Source organism: Notothenia coriiceps, unplaced genomic scaffold (assembly GCF_000735185.1).
Source record: "Notothenia coriiceps isolate Sejong01 unplaced genomic scaffold, NC01 NC01_scaffold00037246, whole genome shotgun sequence".
NCBI classification, from domain to species: Eukaryota; Metazoa; Chordata; class Actinopteri; order Perciformes; family Nototheniidae; genus Notothenia; species Notothenia coriiceps.
The window spans coordinates 24,813,490-24,820,616 of NW_011369947.1; positions in this window are offsets into that span (position 1 = coordinate 24,813,490).

Consider the following 7,127-nt stretch of genomic DNA (forward strand, 5'->3'; position numbering starts at 1 on the left):
TTATAATTTTAGATTTTGATTTGATTTTGGATTTGTGAATGAGAGAAGTAGTAGATGGAAAACATACCAAACACTAATTATTCAAAGTAAAGTATTTTATATACGGTAATACTAATAATACTAAGGAGGCATAGGCCTATATGATGATTAAAACAGTGATTTGTTTCCCATGTCATTTGTGTGTTTTTCTTATCAGAAAGTGAAGTTATTTATTTATAAGCTCCAAATCCAAATGTTTCCCTCAATGGCCTTTGTGCCCTGGCATGTGGCCTTTGCGCCCTGGAAAAATGTGTGACACCCAAGGCCAAATGGCCTTGCCCCTAAAATGACGAAATTCCAAGCCTGATAGAGTTTAACTTTTGTTTCAGAACACAAGAACATCTTTAATGAAGGCATTGAAGTACTGTTAGGCTGGATCCAGTTTGTTTGGATAGGTTCACCACATCAGAACTTACCTGCCATTATGCCATTGTTTTAATTATTATTTGAAGACCCGGATGTGGATGGATAGTTTTTGTACGAGAGTGACACTAATGAGCATTAATTAAAATGTCACACTAACAGACTTTACCTGACAAAGAATATACACAGAAATTAGCTCTACAGTTGAGGTTTTGCTCCCAAAAAACATACTTCATATTATATATAATTAGAAATCTATTTGGGTTTTTAATGTTTCAATGTTCAAGATAAAGAATGTGTGTCCAAGCTGCAAGCTCTTAATTGTATCTGGGTGATGGGAGAAAATGTCAAGATGCCATTGAGTGGCGAAGAACATCATTGTATTAATAGTCAAAAAGATATGTGACACACAAATGATATTAAGTGAAGGACACTGTGAAATAATGAGTAATCTTTAGGATAAGGTATAACTTTTTGTTTCCCAAGCTTTTCTAATGCAATCTGATTTTGAGACACTGTAGGGATTTGAATCCATGTCCTGATATGTGTTCAAATCCACTAACCCACAGCACCACTGATAATGGACAAAGTCAGTTACTTACATGCTGGTGAAGAATTAACGTTTTCAGAAATGATTGTAGTCGCATAGAGATCAAAGCAGTGTATTTTATCAGTAAGGAAGAGGAGTTTTTAAAGCGTTAAAGTGCTAAAGTATATAAAATACGCCAATACTCCTCATTATTTTTTAAATGTTGTTTGACCTATATTTGCCTTTCACTATTCCTTTTAAGTTATTATTCACATATAATTACACCACACTAATAGTACTTGTATTAAAATGTCTCACCTGGCACAAGTTTGTTTTAAAAGAAGGCATTAAAAAATCTCATTAAAAATTGCATTACGTGGTGAAAACTGATATGAACTAGTACTGTGGATTTCGTAAAAGAACATGACATCCCCACTGAAAGTCTGACTCGCACTGATATGACTGCAAATCCATGACGTGTGTTAGTCTTGATTAAGGTTTCACTGTTATACAGCCATTTTCCGGTTTTATTGATTCTGCAGCGGAACCTAGAGTCTTTATTAGTTGAAAATGAGCTACAAGCTTAGCAATGACCTTTAAAGAGCCCCCGCTTTCATGAGGAATAGGCATGTAGCAAGGGGGCCGAGCCATTACCATAGCACCAATTGACTTAACAAAATTAAATTAAACACTATCAGGGATATTCTTTTTCAGCCGAAACAAAACATTGTCATTAGGTTCAGATTGATAGAAAGATATATCGTATACTAAGAGTAATTGAGATTCTAAAGACTCTAATGGCATCACAAAACATGCATCCTCCTCGTCGGGTCGACTCCCACCGACTGCAGCGATGTGGAGACATTCATATCTGCGGATACACCCGAGACAAGTCACGCTTCAAAGGTGAACGTCATTAGTGTATTCCCACTTGTTCATCTACCTACCTCACCTTGACTCTATGTTTAAATATGATGTTTAGCAGACAGTGTGATATCATCATTAAAAAGAGATTGTGAAACCATATAATCCAACATCCATTTTGACGATTTTAAAGCGTGCTATCACCGGCCATATTAACTGCTGTATTGCTTCTGAATGAAAAAGGTAAGGGCCAAGCTAATTATATGGAGCCTGAGCATATTGATCCAGTGGGACAAGCTTTCTAATCATTGGCCTCATGCTGATAAAGTGTACATGGCGGTTGAAGTCAATCTGCCAATTCCGTTTCAGCCAATATGCTCTTCTTGCACCGATGATTTCTCTTTAGGCTTGCTCCCGCAGCAGTAATCTCATTTGAAATAAGTTTTCTGTATATACTTTGAAAAAACTTGAGCTGGACCATGTTCTAAAAAAAGCCATCTTGATTTAAATCGGTTCTTTTTCTTTGTAATGAAGACTGCTTTTTCTACTCTAAAACGTTTGTCCTTCAAGCAAACCTAAAAGCTCCGAATGTATTCACATAAATGCATGTATAAAGGGTTCTTCTTACTCTGTGTCTTGCTGACCTTTATTCAATGATGTCTGCTATTGCTCTTTCTCTTTATGTCATGCTTAGCTTTACCCTAATTCTCCTCTGCCGTGCTCTTTCAAATCAAGTTTATTTGAATGAATTGTTTGATGCTAATAGGCCATCACATGATATTGATGAAAAGGAAGAACCTTGGCATCTTGGCATTCCCCCTGAGCTCAAAACTAATTGCTTTAATTGATTGCTTTCAGCTTCAATGCAAATTGTTTCATTGTCTGTTTCGTTTCTGTGTTATTCTAAAAATACCTTAGCCTGCTTGTATTTTGAGATAACACTCTTTTCGTGTTTGTGTCAAATCTGACCGAATGTTTTTTGTGTAATGTAAGAGAAGTTAAAGCAGAACACTCAAATTTAACCAGGGAAGAATCAAACCCGAGGGGGTAAAGGAGAACTTTATCTGATAGTTGCAGTTTAAAAAAATGCTTACGTTTTTACTTGCCTGTTGTCATTCATGTGAAATGTTATGATTTTTCATATTAGAAAACAGCCTTTCAACCTGTAATTTTGTATCATCTGGCTGTTGACACGAGGCTGGTGAAAAAAATCCTTGCTAACCACAATACTAAGCTAAAGGCTAAGGCTATTGCCATGGACCTGGTTGCCCAAGCAACAGTACTATGAGCTTTCAAGGAATAGGCGGGATAGGAAGTGGGTGGCATGAAGGGATGTTTGTTAGAGAAGAGACAAATATTGCCTTTATCGTGCATCGTAGGACTTGAATCTTTTTTGGCATGTCTATTTTGTTAACATGTTAAAATGAGTAGCCAGGGATCAAAGGACCAAGCCTGTGATTAATGGATGACAAACAGTCATGTAGAACAAGTAGAGGCCTCTTCAATCATTATCCTCTAACAGTACAAGTTGGACAGTACATACAAACTGTCTGGTCTCCAAAGATAAAGAGCTACAAATGCAATCATATGTGCTTCCGTCAGTGTCTCTTGCAGTCCCTTGTCTTCTGTTTTACGTGTGGGTAAAATATAAGGAGGGTGAATTTTGTGAGGGTTGTATAAATTATTATTATAAATAATTATGACTTTTTGCTGTGTTTTCATTACCAAGGCAACTGCTGCAAGGTCCTTTTTGTTTCTACAATGGTAAATAAATTAGCATCAGTGCCATACTGTGCCCTCTGTGACTGATATCAATGTGACGACTGCCTCCAAGGTTGTTTCCCTGCTCTCTGTTTATGTGAAGATATGGCTACACCTAGTTAGCAGAGAGCAGGCCTTTCCTGAATAAACGAATAGCTCCTTTTCATGTCCGTCTCATAGAAAGAGTGTATTAATGGCATCATGGATAATTGTGCAATTAGACACAAATATTTGTTTTTCTTTCCTTGTTTTGGTTGTTCAATGCTTTAATCCCACAACCTCTTTAATCTTTCTATTTATTCCACACACACACTGGATCCACCTATAGTAATGCCTCCTTCCCTGTGTGCTATCGCTACATGGTTTTATCTGTTTGACATACATGATTTGACTTATCGTGCTGTAGTGTGAGCCGTGTTTCAGTGTATGGAAGCGTGCTGGAAATTGTTTGCATATGTGCGTGTCTAGGAGGTCCCTACCCCTCGTCTCAACAAGCCGCTGGTACTAGCTCCAGTGTCTGGTGGCAGCTGACTCTCTGTGTGTCCCTGGTTCACGTGACAAGATAGCTTCTCATGTCATATCATTGTTCTACCTCAGCGCTCAGACACCAGTCTTCTGGCTCGGCTGGTTGATTGGATAGCTCTCTCCAGAGTAGAAAAGTGCCCAAGAGATAAAGGGACAATGCTTATCCAGCTGCCATGCATGGGGGATGTTAAATGTCTGTCTATTGGCTGATGCGTGTCGTTCCAGTATTTTGGGATAGCTACCTCTAAAACTCACAGAGGCGTGAGCCTAAAAAATAAAGGCATTCACTTCTATTTCTATATTATCTTACCCAAGGGCATGCTGAAGTAATGAATACATCATTCTGTTATCTGGAGTGAGCAGTAGACTTTGCCAAGTGGACTTAAACGATTTCTGGAAAGTTTTACATTTAAAAACATGTGCAGTCCTCCCTTTGTACATTAAAGTAGTTTATCTGTGGCCCTCTGAATTGCCTCTGAGTAAAACCATGTCAAGGTGATCTCTGTTGATATCCTTCACAGAATGTGTGTGTGTGTGTGTGTGTGTGTGTGTGTGTGTGTGTGTGTGTGTACTATGTCGCGAGAATGTTTCACGCCTCTCACTATCTGGCTTTAATAATAATATTCTAAATAGTGGTCCTTGAAAAGTGTACATATATTCACCTCCCACCCAGATTTGACTTAGTAAAGTTTTTTCACGCCACCCATAGAACACGGGGTGAGGAGTTCCAACAAAAGTAAGGGTGACTCCGATTAGTCATTGTCGTGACTGACGTTGCAAGATGTTCCCTGTGAAGTCACTTCGTATCCGAGACATAGTGATAAATAAGCGACCAATACTAGTAAGTAGTCCCTATACCACAACTGTTAACTCCGTGTCTCTCTCCATCCGCATTAATATAAGGTAACCAAAGTTGGACAATGTACTATTTATGACTCAATTGGGTACGGATCCGTCAAAGCTACGGAAAAGAGTAGATTTGATAAGTCATAAGAACGATAGAGAGAATATACTGGTATTTCTGCTTTGAGCGGGGAGAGGTCTTCATTATAGACGAACAAACGGCGGGCGGAGACACGTTGAACTATACGGGTTACACTGGCTGACGGCGGCGGTAGTCAATTGACCTAATTGCGATTTGGACCTTCTGAATGAAGAGAAGAAACTTTAAAAAAAAAGAATACAGGTTTACAACAGCCCGCGCCCGTCTTTGTACTAGTTGTTTTGGCTACTTCTAACCAGTCGAACTAAAAGCCGGACATAAACTATAGTTGACAGACTTTTAAACCACGCAACGGAATTGGGACGAGAGGCATATTGGACCGTAGCACTTCTATACCGCGATATGTTGCAAATTATGGAGGCTGTTATCAGATCAGGTTGGATACCGTTTGTGACAGGAACTTGTACGCTCGCGATACCGTCTTCCTCTCGATGCACGAAACAGCGCAATTATTCATTGGAGGTCACTCTTTTTATTTGTACCATGTTTGCTATCGAGGCTGCAAAATATAAGTACATAGACGACTACAAACGCACGTACTTTCAGTGAAGTGACAAATTACCGTAAGTCTGTATCCTCATCTTACCTAAACTATTACTTTCGTGCGTGTAACACCGTTAATCTTGTGTTGTGTTTATACAGCGACAAGAAGTATTGCACAGCACTCTCACCAGGTCTGGCGCTAAACTGCAAAGGATAATCATTTTCCCCCCACCCGTAGATATTTGATTAGTACAGAAATTAGTTTTTCAAAGGCGTGTTTGGCCCCCTGAACAGGGGTAGGAGAAAGAGATATTAATACGGAAAAAAGATGCAGAGTAATAGCGCTAGCAAGCTTCCATAGGTCGTCTGTCACCTTCTCCCGTGAAGGGTTTTGTCCTCAGCACCAACCACTAATCATTGGTAATTACTCCTAGGTTCTGATTTTCGAAAGAAAATATCTCGAGATTAGTTTTTACCTTCGAGATGTACTCACATGTAACGACTAGGAGAAAAATTTGACTGAGGCTTAGACTACTATTTGCACGATTTATGGTGGTATTAAGTCGGTGTTCACTTGTCAATTGTAACTAACAGAAGCAGGACTTGTAGACAATACCTCTCTAATTTGACAAAAAGTCAAACTGTCGTAGGTGTGAGATCCGTTGAGTAGAATACTGAATAGCAGAGGCCTTTTTTCTCACTGTATAGGTCAGTTCTTCTTATTGGTAATCGTTAGGCCCCCGACGATACCTAGTTGTTCGTGAGCGACATCACACTTCGGCTCACAAAGGTCACGGATACCTTCGACAACGACCTTTAGGCAAACGTATCTACAGCGCGCATCAGATCCTTCCAGCGGATGGGGATGCAGAGTTGTTCTCGACCCATGATTCCGTATGTTCACAGAGACCACCGTGGTCGACGAGAGAGACAGCACAGGAGACGGGTCGAAGCGCAATACTTAACGCCGGACCACAGGGTGGGAGATCAGCCGGGAGGAGGCGACTTCACGGGTAAGATGTCGGAATTGGGTAATGGTTGGTGTCGTTATAAGGACGAAAAGTTTACGGAACAGTCTGGAAAAATTAAACCATGAATTTTATCTGTAAAGACACAGGCGTTCTATCACACACTTTCCTTCTTCTGAAACAACCGTAACTCGTTTTTTAATCTCAATTTGAGTATATAAAGGTTTCGTTCCCCACCTCTTTTCCCTAGTAACCTAAAAAAAGAAGTCCTTCCGTCCATTCGAAATTATAAACGGTTCTTGTACAGTGGACCCTATACGTTTAAGTCACGGGGGAGAAAATGAAATAGTCAAGACCAGGGTTTAGGTGTATTATACTTAAACACATTTCTGGGTATTGGAGTTTGTAAAAAAGCTATACCTACCCTTTATTCGAATCGAAGAGGAAAAAAATTAGAACTATATTGAACATAAGTTTGGTAAAAAATTTCAGGCAGTGAAAAGGGATTCAGAGTAGTTGTGTGTGTGTGCCGTGTGGTACGTGGTGGTATGTGTGTGTGTGTGTGTGTGTGTGTGTGGTTGTGTGTGCTTGC